The sequence below is a fragment of the Corylus avellana genome, chromosome ca8 (assembly GCF_901000735.1).
Source record: "Corylus avellana chromosome ca8, CavTom2PMs-1.0".
In the NCBI taxonomy this organism is placed as follows: domain Eukaryota; kingdom Viridiplantae; phylum Streptophyta; class Magnoliopsida; order Fagales; family Betulaceae; genus Corylus; species Corylus avellana.
The window spans coordinates 10,833,254-10,845,720 of record NC_081548.1 but is presented as its reverse complement, the minus strand read 5'-3'; the positions used below and the strand labels follow the sequence as shown (position 1 = coordinate 10,845,720).

Genomic DNA, 12,467 nt, shown 5'->3' with positions numbered 1-12,467 from the left:
CCCCCCACCCCCACCTGCAGCGGTTTTGGCCGCATAAAGGGTGCAGCGGCCCCTTGCCAGGGACAGTGGCCGTTTGCCGTTGGGCGGCGGCTCTGCGTGGCCGGCGCATTAAGGAAGTGGCGCCGGTGGCCGGCGAATGGGGAAGGGGAAGGGGAAGGGGCGGCGGCGCTAGGGATTGGGTATTTTTCGGGTTGGAGAACATGATGATCCGGGTAGGGTTTTTTCAAACCCATATGGAACCGGGTCTAGTGTTTTGGGCTATTGGGTATGGGTTTATTTTAACCCAAGCCCGATCCAGTTAAAAAAAAAAAAAAAAAAAAGGAGCTGGGTCATTAAGTGGGCTGACCCGCAACCCAATAAAGTGGCCCAACCCGATAAAGAAAGACCCAATACAATAGCCCATTCGGATTTTTTTTTTTTTTTTTTTTTAAAAAAGGGGGAAAACGGTTTGGGCCACTGTGGGTTTAGAACTTGGGTTCTTGAGGGATAAAGGGTCTGAGGTCACTTCAAGACCATTAGGCTATTCAGTTTATGGTACTTTAATGTTACATTTTTATGTATCTTATGATTTAAATTGTTCAGTATTAAATTATTGTTTCTTTAATACATGAACTGAAGGATATATTTATTATTTTAATTGTTTAAATATAAATTGTTTGATGCCTGGACCTGAGAATAATTAACTAAGCCTCATGTGTTGGTGAATGTTTATGGTACTATCCAAAATTGCAATCGGAAAGCTCTGGCAAGGTAAGTCTTGGGACTTAAGTGTGCCGTTGTGCGCCCCCTCACTTATCTGGGACACTATCCGGTTGTACTTTGGAAAAATACTGTTTACCCACTAACATGATGGTTTTGTCTTTATTCTTGGGAACTTTATTTGTGGCATCTATACAGTTATTGGATGTTAATGAAGTAGTGATTATCATAATAATTTTGGGAGAGCCACAGCATCCCGATTTTATAATGATAATTGCATCAAGATTATATATATGAACTTCATAAAGAAAATTAACATCGTGTTGTAATTAATTCATAAATTTAATTTGCCAATCCCCACAGGGACGTTTTTATTTTTATGAGTTAATTAGAATAAGATAGTAAATTTAACATTGAAAATAAAATTTCTCTTAGGCCCACAGGTATGGAAAATTTTATTTATTAATGCTAAATTTATTAGTCTTATTAATAAAGAGTAAATTTCATGCGTGATGCACCTTTGCCCACAGGTAGGTTGAAATTTACTATTAAATTAACATTGGTTAATTTAAATAAGGTTATTTCATAGCATTAAAGTATATAATTTTTCTTGGTTACTGGATGTATTCCTACTGCTTTAATTATTAGTATTTTATGTTCCAATAATTCCTAGGGGTAATTTTTCCTGACTGAAAAGAAAAATGTGTTTTTCACTTTGGGGTGTTTGGATACTGAATTGGCGTTTCATGTGGACGAATCACCTTCTCCCACGGAATCAAGTACACCACATGAGATTATTAAACATGAACGATTGTAGTGATTTAAATTGCTTAAGTTTCAACGTTCATGAAATCTCATATCAAGGAAAGCATTAGTGTTTTAGGGCCAAAGAAAGGTCATTGAGGAACATTTAGTGAGTTCCAATAAGGCTTTGGCCTGCACCCTAATAGAAAAGCTTTAAAGTTTTTATAGTTTCAAAATGTGCTTGAGCACATTATGGAAATGAAGGACATAACAGCTCATTATAAAGTCCCTAAAGGTTGAGTTTTTGAGTCATTATGGTCAATTTTATTCTCTCATCTAAATATGATATTTTTTCAAATATCTTGTGGCACACATAAGGATAACTGATCAATTAAGGAACTTCTGATCATGTGTGTTCAAGAAGATGAGAGATTAAGACATGAGAATTCAGAAAGTTACTCATGTTAAGGGAAAGACCTTTATAGGCAATCATGTCCAATAGTTGATAAATGAGAACAAGGTGCCAACAAAGTGTTATGGCAATTAAGATACTTGTTTCTCTCACACTAAGGAAAATTATGGGCATATAAAGAATGATTGCATAAAGTATCATAAATGACTTGAAATAAAGGTAATCTCATACACCTAATGTGTCATGAATCTCTTTTATTGACTCTCCTAAGGACTATGTGGATTGAATTTGGTTTAGCGGTCCACGTTGTCAACATAATGCAGGGTTTTCTAAATAATACTTGTTTACAATTGGAGGTTGTTGGGATCTATAGATTAATTTTAAAAAATTCAGTTATGTCATTTTGACCTTAATAATGTTTTTATATATTCCACAATTCTTTTAGAAATTTAATTTCTATTTTAGTTTGTTAAAATCAAGTTTGAATATTGTTAAAATTTTTGGGTGGAATATTAAATTAATGGTCTATTTAAAATTGATCTAGATCCCAATTTTTTTGAAAATTAATCCCTGCATATAAATGTCGACATAAAGCAGAGTCTTATGAATAAGAAAATCCTCTATGTTATGGCATTGGAGATTGGAATATATCTCTATAAAGAATAAAAAGGTCGATAAATGATAGAGTTTTTACGACTCTTGAAATTTACTACCTTTGGTATTTATGTGGACTGCATTAAGGAAAAGCAGACCAACTATACCACTAAAGGTGCCAACAAAAGAATTTTTGAAATTCTTGAGATCATGTACAAGTGTAACATTTTCCATACTTCTTGCCTAAATGGTTAGAGATATCCTATCTCTTTCGGTAATAACCATATAAGGTTTATGTATCTCTATCTTCTAAATCATAAGGTTTAAGCATTAATGCTTCCAGTACCTATAAGGTAGAAGTAGAGAAACAAAACAAAAGAAAATCAAGATCGTAAGATCTGATAGAGGCAGATAGTATTATGGTAGGTACACGAAAAGGGGATATGAAAGGTAATGTTCTATTCTCCTAATGGAGAGAAGCCTTGAAAACTGCTGTGTATACATTTAACTCGATTCCATTCAGAGTTGTCCATAAGACACCTAAATTAAGGAATGAATGGAACCAAGTTCAAATTGTTTACACATATGGGGTTGTCTTGCTATAGTGAGGATTTATAATCCACACCTAAGGTAATTAGCTTCAAGGACAACTAGCGGAATTTTATAGGTTATACAGTAAACTACAAGGGGTTTAGGCTTTACTGTTCTTCATTTAATCCTAGAATTGTTGAGTTTAGATATTCAAAATTTCTAGAGGACGCTGAACTTAGTGGGAGTGCTTATCCTCAATGGATTAAATTAGAGGAAGCACAAGAGTTGACTGAAGCTCCTTCACATGAAGGGTGTTTGATTGTGCTTAAGGAAAATCAAATTGATTATCCTGAACCACAATCGGTTTCAGAACGGTCAACTCATAAGGAACAAGCTCATAATGAACCTACTCAGACTTTGTCAAAAGTAAATGAAGTAGGATTAAGAAGATTCTCTAGAATAAGGTGACTAACAATCCTAGTGATTATATTGTATACTTCCAGAAGTCTAATTTTTATGTCAAACCTAAGGACGATCCAAAAATTGTTTTCACATCATTTTGGGTGAAGATAACTTCACATTGTGTTTTAATGCCATGAAGGAGGAAATGAAATCATTGGCTAAAATTCAAGTCTGCAATCTTGTTGACTTACCAAAGGGAGTTGTAGCCATAGGCTGCAAATGGGTTTACAAAACCTAAAAGGATGCTTCCAAGTAATGTTAAATGATATAAAGCTAGACTTGTAGCCAATGATCTTACTCAAAAGGAAGTCATTGATTATCATGGTATGAGTAGCTCATTTTGGTTTAGAGCTGTATCAAAAGGATGTGAAAAACAATTTTCCTAAATGGGGATCTTAAGGAGGAGGTGTACATAAGACAACTTAAAGGTTTTATTGATAACAGTCAGAAAGCTTCCACATTAAGGATATCTATTTATGGACTAAGATTGGCCTCTCACTATTGGTATATATAATTTTTACAAGGTTATTGCCTCACATGGTTTTATTGAGAACCTTGTTAATCATTGTATATACCTTAAGGTCAGTGGGAGTAAAGTTACATTTCTTTTAGTCCTATATATAGATAATATTTTGCTTGCAAGCACTAATTTAGGTTTGCTACATAAAGTTCCTCTCACTAAAGTTTTGGGAGAGATTCAAAATGAAGAACTATGAATCTTCAGTAGCACCTATTATTAAGGGGGATAATATCCCAAAAATGTATTAGAACAAAGGCAGGTGAAAAATATTCCATATGTGTGCACAGGTCTACATTAGACCTGACATTAAAATAGCAGTCGGACTATTGGGTCAATATAGTATTATGGAATATGCAATGAACCAAGAACTACAGTTTAACCTAAAAATACACTTACCATTTGGTGGTGTTTATTCAGGTTTGATTTTTGCTAAATGTGTAGATAGTAGAGAATCAACTTCAGTATATATGTATTGAAGATGCAGTAAGCAGACTATAGTTGCTACATCTACCATGAAAGCAAAGGTTATTACATGCTGTGAATTAATTACACAGGCATTATGGTTGAGACATTTTTGTTAAGGTCTCAAAATTGTCGATTTTATAGTTAGACCCATAAAGATCTTCTGAGTTAATTCTACTACAGTTATTTTTCTAAGAATAAACTGAGTAGAAGCAGAAGTATGTATATCGACATAAAGTATCACTATGAAAGAGAACATTAAGTGACAATAAGTGTCTATTAAGCATATAAGTGTTGAATTAATGATTGCGGATCCCATGACTAAAGGTTTACCGGTAAAAGAAAGTATAAAGTCATGTGGAATATATGAGATTCATTAATTCATTTGTGCTTAGTTTCTCTTTAATTGGTCTATAGACATAAAGGTTATGTTATAAAGATTTTTGTGCGCATATATATATTATTCTTATCTGTGGGGATAAAATTAAAGTTGGACCCGAATGACTTATAGGAAGTTCATTCATAAAGTACATTATCCATAAAGTACTCATTTAGGGAGATATTGCACATTGTGATACATGGAAGGGACGGCTTATCATATAAAAGCTTTACCGCCATGATTCGTGTGTAGTATTCCTTGAATGAGTTGGAGGATTCCATAAATGGTTGGAATAAATAAAGTATTGGCCATATCATAGAATTGAACACCATAAAGAATTTATGTGTCATAAGGGCCAAGTGGGAGAATGTAAGAAGTTCCATTTAAAGTATGTCCCTTTATGTCACATATATTATTGTAATTATAAAATTATGGTGTTCAATAATTTATTCCAATTAAAGCTTATCGTGTAAATCAAATATTCTGAATTAAATTACTGATTTAATTCTTGTGGAACAAGTATTTGATTCCAATCAAATATTCTGAATTAAATTATTGATTTAATTCTTGTGGAACAAGTATTTGATTTCAATCAAATATTATGAATTAAAGCACTGATTTAATTCTTGTGGAACAAGTATTTGATTTCATTAAAGATTTTATTTTTGTGGAATCAATTAGCTGTATTGATTTGATTTTTATTCCTTGATGGGAGGAATAATTAAGGTAACAGCTCTAATTGAGGGTCCCTTGACCTACCTATAAATAAGGCCTGTGTATTCCATCAATTGGCACTCACTGGTAGGCATAGGTCAGAAGAACCTCTCAATATTTTTTTGTTTTCTAAATTTGGTTGCTGTGAAACTGTTCTTCAATTGGCTTGAGCAAAAGCATGGCTAGAGGTATTTATATAATTATTCATTCCGCTGCTAATTTTATTGTCAATTAGCATTTAATTATATATTGAATTCTTACATGTGGTATCAGAGCCTCCTTTAGGCCATATTTGCTCAGTCTAATTTTTAGATATGCTTGCTGTAAATTTGTATTTTTGTTTCAATAATATTCATTTTGTTCAATTAATTATTGAAACAAAAATAGCTTGAAACAAGCTGAAACCCAAGATATTTTTTTATTTGTTGCACGGTCCTGTTGATACTTGTTTATGTTGAAATAAAATAAAGCTTGTGTTTTTACGTGAAGCTTATATATGGATGTTTAGTTTTGGTTCATTTGGATACATTGTTCTGTTTGGACTTAAAAGCTAACAATTCTTGGTGTTTTTTTTTTGGGGACTTGACCATATTGTCCTTATGGCTTGGGAGGGTGGTGAAAAGAAAGAAACCCACGGCCCTGTTAAAATTTTGTTGAAATAAAATAAGTACAGGCCATTAATGTTTGTAGAAAGGAGAGATGGTTGGCATCTCGAAAGGCCGTTCCTGTTATCCACACGTCCAGTTAAGGCTTCCCACCCTTGGGGTGGATCTATAACTAGCACCGGCTTTCCCCACCTGCAGTGTCGGTCTTTCCCCACTTGCAGCACCAGTTTTCCCCTACCTGCAGCGCCGGTATTCCCCTCCCACCTGCAGCGGTTTTGGCCGCATAAAGGGTGCAGCGGCCCCTTGCCGGTGACAATGGCCGTTTGCCGTTGGGTGGCAGCTCTGCGTGGCCGGCAGATGGGGAAGGGGAAGGGGAAAGGGCGGTGGCGCTAGGGTTGGGTATTTTTCGGGTTGGGGAACATGATGATTCGGGTAGGGTTTTTCAAACCCATATGGAACCGGGTCTAGTGTTTTGGGCTATTGGGTATGGGTTTATTTTAACCCAAGCCCGATCCAGTTATAAAAAATAAAGGAGCTGGGTCATTAAGTGGGCTGACCCAAAAGCCCAATCCATTTGAAGTGGCCCATCCGGATTAAAAAAAAAAAAAAAAAAAAAAATGAGAAGATGATTTGGGCTCATTAGGTTTAGAAGTTGGGTTCTTAAGGCATAAAGGGCTTAAGGTCACTTCAAGACCATTAGGCTATTGAGATTATTATGCTTTTATGTTGCATTTTTATTCATCTTATGATTTAAATTGTTCAGTATTAAATTATTGTTTCTTTAATGCATGAACTTAAGGATATATTTATTCTTTTAATTGTTTAAATATAAATTGTTTGATGCCTGGACCTGAGAATAATTAACTAAGCCTCATGTGTTGGTGAATGTTTATGGTACTATCCAAAATTGCAATCGGAAAGCTCTGGCAAGGCAAGTCTTGGGACTTAAGTGTGCCGTTGTGCGCCCCCTCACTTACCTGGGACACTATCCGGTTGTACTTTGGAAAAATACTGTTTACCCACTAACATGATGGTTTTGTCTTTTATTCTTGGGAACTTTATTTGTGGCATCTATACAGTTATTGGATGTTAATGAAGTAGTGATTATCATAATAATTTTGGGAGAGCCACAGCATCCCAATTTTATAATGATAATTGCATCAAGATCATATATGTGAACTTCATAAGGAAAATTAACATCATGTTGTAATTAATTCATAAATTTAATTACTAATCCCCACAGGGACGTTATTATTTTTATGATTTAATTAGAATAAGATAATAAATTTAACTTGAAAAATAAAATTTCTCTTAGGCCCACAGGTACGGAGAATATTATTTATTAATGTTAAATTTATTAGTCCTATTAAAGAGTAAATTTCATGCGTGATGCAACCTTTGCCCATAGGTAGGTTGAAATTTACTATTAAATTAGCATTGGTTCATTTAAATAAATTCGATGTTAATGAAGTCATAATTGTCATAATAATTTTTGGGAGAGCCACAGCATCCCGATTTTATAATGATAATTGTATCAAGATTATATATATGAACTTCATAAAGAAAATTAACATCGTGTTGTAATTAATTCATAAATTTAATTTGCCAATCCCCACAGGGACGTTTTTATTTTTATGAGTTAATTAGAATAAGATAGTAAATTTAACATTGAAAATAAAATTTCTCTTAGGCCCACAGGTACAGAAAATTTTATTTATTAATGCTAAATTTATTAGTCTTATTAATAAAGAGTAAATTTCATGCGTGATGCACCTTTGCCCACAGGTAGGTTGAAATTTACTATTAAATTAACATTGGTTAATTTAAATAAGGTTATTTCATAGCATTAAAGTATATAATTTTTCTTGGTTACTGGATGTATTCCTACTGCTTTAATTATTAGTATTTTATGTTCCAATAATTCCTAGTGGTAATTTTTCCTGACTGAAAAGAAAAATGTGTTTTTCACTTTGGGGTGTTTGGAGACTGAATTGGCGTTTCGTGTGGACGAATCACCTTCTCCCACGGAATCAAGTACGCCACATGAGATTATTAAACATGAACGATTGTAGTGATTTAAATCGCTTAAGTTTCAACGTTCATGAAATCTCATATCAAGGAAAGCATTAGGGTTTTATTCCTTAGTGTTTTAGGGCCAAAGAAAGGTCATTGAGGAACATTTAGTGAGTTCCAATAAGGCTTTGGCCTGCACCCTAATAGAAAAGCTTTAAAGTAAAACCTTTTACAGTTTCAAAATGTGCTTGAGCACATTATGGAAATGAAGGACATAACAGCTCATTATAAAGTCCCTAAATGTTGAGTTTTTGAGTCATTATGGTCAATTTTATTCTCTCATCTAAATATGATATTTTTTCAAATATCTTGTGGCACACATAAGGATAACTGATCAATTAAGGAACTTCTGATCATGTGTGTTCAAGAAGATGAGAGATTAAGACATGAGAATCCAGAAAGTTATTCATGTTAAGGGAAAGACCTTTATAGGCAATCATGTCCAATAGTTGATGAATGAAAACAAGGTGCCGACAAAGTGTTATGGCAATTAAGATACTTGTTTCTCTCACACTAAGGAAAATTATGGGCATATAAAGAATGATTGCTTAAAGTATCATAAATGACTTGAAATAAAGGTAATCTCATACACCTAGTGTGTCATGAATCTCTTTTATTGACTCTCCTAAGGACTATGTGGATTGAATTTGGTTTAGCGGTCCACGTTGTCAACATAATGCAGGGTTTTCTAAATAATACTTGTTTACAATTGGAGGTTGTTGGGATCTATAGATTAATTAATTAATTTTTTTTTTTTATAAAAAAAATTCAGTTACATTATTTTGACCTTAATAATATTTTTTTATATATTCCACAATTCTTTTAGAAATTTAATTTCTATTTTAGTTTGTTAAAATCAAGTTTGAATATTGTTAAAACTTTTGGGTGGAATATTAAATTAATGGTCTATTTAAAATTGATCTAGATCCCAATTTTTGGAAAATTAATCCCTGCATATAAATGTTGACATAAAGCAGAGTCTTATGAATGAGAAAATCCTCTATGTTATGGCATTGGAGATTGAAATATATCTCTATAAATAATAAAAGGTCGATAAATAATAGAGTTTTTACGACTCTTGAAATTTACTACCTTTGGTACTTATGTGGACTGCATTAAGGAAAAGCAGACCAACTATACCACTAAAGGTGCCAACAAAAGGATTTTTGAAATTCTTGAGATCATGTACAAGTATAACATTTTCCATACTTCTTGCCTAAATGGTTAGAGATATCCTATCTCTTTCGGTAATAACCATATAAGGTTTATGTATCTCTATCTTCTAAATCATAAGGTTGGGGCATTAAATGCTTTCAGTACCTATAAGGTGGAAGTAGAGAAACAAAACAAAAGAAAATCAAGATCGTAAGATCTGATAGAGGCAGATAGTATTATGGTAGGTACACGAAAAGGGGACATGAAAGGTAATGTTCTATTCTCCTAATGGAGTGAAGCCTTGAAAACCGTTGTGTATACATTTAACTCGATTCCAATCAGAGTTGTCCATAAGACACCTAAATTAAGGAATGAATGGAACCAAGTTCAAATTGTTTACACATATGGGGTTGTCTTGCTATAGTGAGGATTTATAATCCACACCTAAGGTAATTAGCTTCAAGGACAACTAGCGGAATTTTATAGGTTATACAGTAAACTCCAAGGGGTTTAGGCTTTACTGTTCTTCATTTAGTCCTAGAATTGTTGAGTCTAATATTCAAAATTTATAGAGGACACTGAACTTAGTGCGAGTGCTTATTCTCAAGGGATTGAATTAGAGGAAGCACAAGAGTTGACTGAAGCCCCTTCACATGAAGAGTGTTTGACTGTGCTTAAGAAAAATCAAATTGATTATCTTCAAGCACAATCGGTTTCAGAACAGTCAACTCATAAGGAACAAGTTTAGAATGAACCTACTCAGACTTTGTCAAAAGTAAATGAAGTAGGATTAAGAAGATTCTCTAGAATAAGGAGACCAACAATCTCTAGTGATTATGTTGTATACTTCCAGGAATCTGATTTTTATGTCGGACCTAAGGACGATCCAAAATCTATTTTCACATCTTTTTGGGTGGAGATAACTTCACATTGTGTTTCAATGCCATGAAGGAGGAGATGAAATCTTTGGCTAAAATTCAAGTCTGTAATCTTGTTGACTTACCAAAGGGAGTTGTAGCCATAGGCCGCAAATGGGTTTATAAAACCTAAAAGGATGCTTCCGGGTAATGTTGAACGATATAAAGTTAGACTTGTAGCCAATGATCTTACTCAAAAAGGAAGACATTGATTATCATGATATGAATAACTCATTTTGTTTTAGAGCTATATCAAAAGGATGTGAAAAACAATTTTCCTGAATAAGGATCTTAAGGATGAGGTGTACATAAGACAACTTAAGGGGTTTTATTAATAACAGTCAGAAAGCTTACAAATTAAGGATATCTATTAATGGACTAAGATACGCCTCTCACTAGTGGTATATAATACAAGGTTGTTACCTCACATAGGTTTATTGAGAACCTTGTTAATCATTGAATATACCTTAAGGTCAGTGGGAGTAAAGTTACATTTCTTTTAGTCTTGTATATAGATAATATTTTGCTTGCAAGCATTAATTTAGGTTTGCTACATAAAGTTCCTCTCACTAAAGTTTTGGGAGTGATTCAGAATGAAGAACTATGAATCTTCAGTAGCACCTATTATTAAAGGAGATAATGTCCCAAAATGTATTGGAACAAAGGCAAATGAAAAATATTCCATATGTATGCACAGGTCTACATTAGACCTGACATTGAAATAACAGTTGGACTATTGGGTCAATATAGTATTATGGAATATGCAATGAACCAAGAACTACAGTTTAACCTAAAGATACACTTACCATTTGGTGGTGTTTATTCAGGTTTGATTTTTGCTAAATGTGTAGATAGTAGAGAATCAACTTCAGTATATATGTACTGAAGATGCAGTAAGCAGGCTATAGTTGCTACATCTACCATGAAAGCAAAAGTCATTACATGCTGTGAATTAATTACACAGGCATTATGGTTGAGACATTTTTGTTAAGGTCTCAAAATTGTCGATTTTATAGTTAGACCCATAAAGATCTTCTGAGTTAATTCTACTACAGTTTTTTTTTCTAAGAATAAACTGAGTAGAAGCAGAAGTATGTACATCGACATAAAGTATCACTATGAAAGAGAACATTAAGTGACAATAAGTGTCTATTAAGCATATAAGTGTTGAATTAATGATTGCGGATCCCATGACTAAAAGTTTACCGGTAAAGAAAGTATAAAGTCATGTGGAATATATGAGATTCATTAATTCATTTGTGCTTAGTTTCTCTTTAATTGGTCTATAGGCATAAATGTTATGTTATAAAGATTTTTGTGCACACATATATTATTCTTATCCATGGGGATAAAATTAAAGTTGGACCCGAATGACTTATAGGAAGTTCATTCATAAAGTACATTATCCATAAAGTACTCATTTAGGGAGATATTGCACATCGTGATACATGGAAGGGACGGCTTATCATATAAAAGCTTTACCGCCATGATTCGTGTGTAGTATTCTTTGAGTGAGTGGGAGGATTCCATGAAAGGTTGAAATAAATAAAGTATTGGTCATATCATATAACTGAACACCATAAGGAATTTATGTGTCATAAGGGCCAAGTGGGAGAATGTAAGAAATTCCATTTCAAGTATATCCCTTATGTCACATATATTGTAATTATAAAATATATGTAATTACGGTGTTAGTAATTTATTCCAATTAAAGCTTATTGTGTAAATCAAATATTCTGAATTAAATTACTGATTTAATTCTTGTGGAACAAGTATTTGATTTCAATCAAATATTCTGAATTAAATCACTGATTTAATTCTTGTGGAACAAGTATTTGATTTAATTAAAAATTTTATTTTTGTGGAATCAATTAGCTGTATTGATTTGATTTTTATTCCTTGATGGGAGGAATAATTAAGGTAACAGCTCTAATTGAGGGTCCCCTGACCTACCTATAAATAAGGTCTGTGTATTCCATCAATTGGCACTCACTGGTAGGCATAGGTCAGAAGAACCTCTCAATATTTTTTGTTTTCTAAATTTGGTTGCTGTGAAACTGTTCTTCAATTGGCTTGAGCAAAAGCATGGCTAGAGGTATTTATATAATTATTCATTCCGCTGCTAATTTTATTGTCAATTAGAATTTAATTATATATTGAATTCTTACATCACTCTCTCACTCTCACTCTCTCACTCTCT

At 33.4% G+C, this 12,467-nt stretch overlaps 1 pseudogene; it reads left to right on the top strand.

Moving 5' to 3' along the window:
- Positions 1–6,197: 6,197 nt before the first annotated feature.
- On the top strand, positions 6,198–6,306 carry LOC132191172 (U6atac minor spliceosomal RNA; annotated as a pseudogene).
- Positions 6,307–12,467: the final 6,161 nt, after the last annotated feature.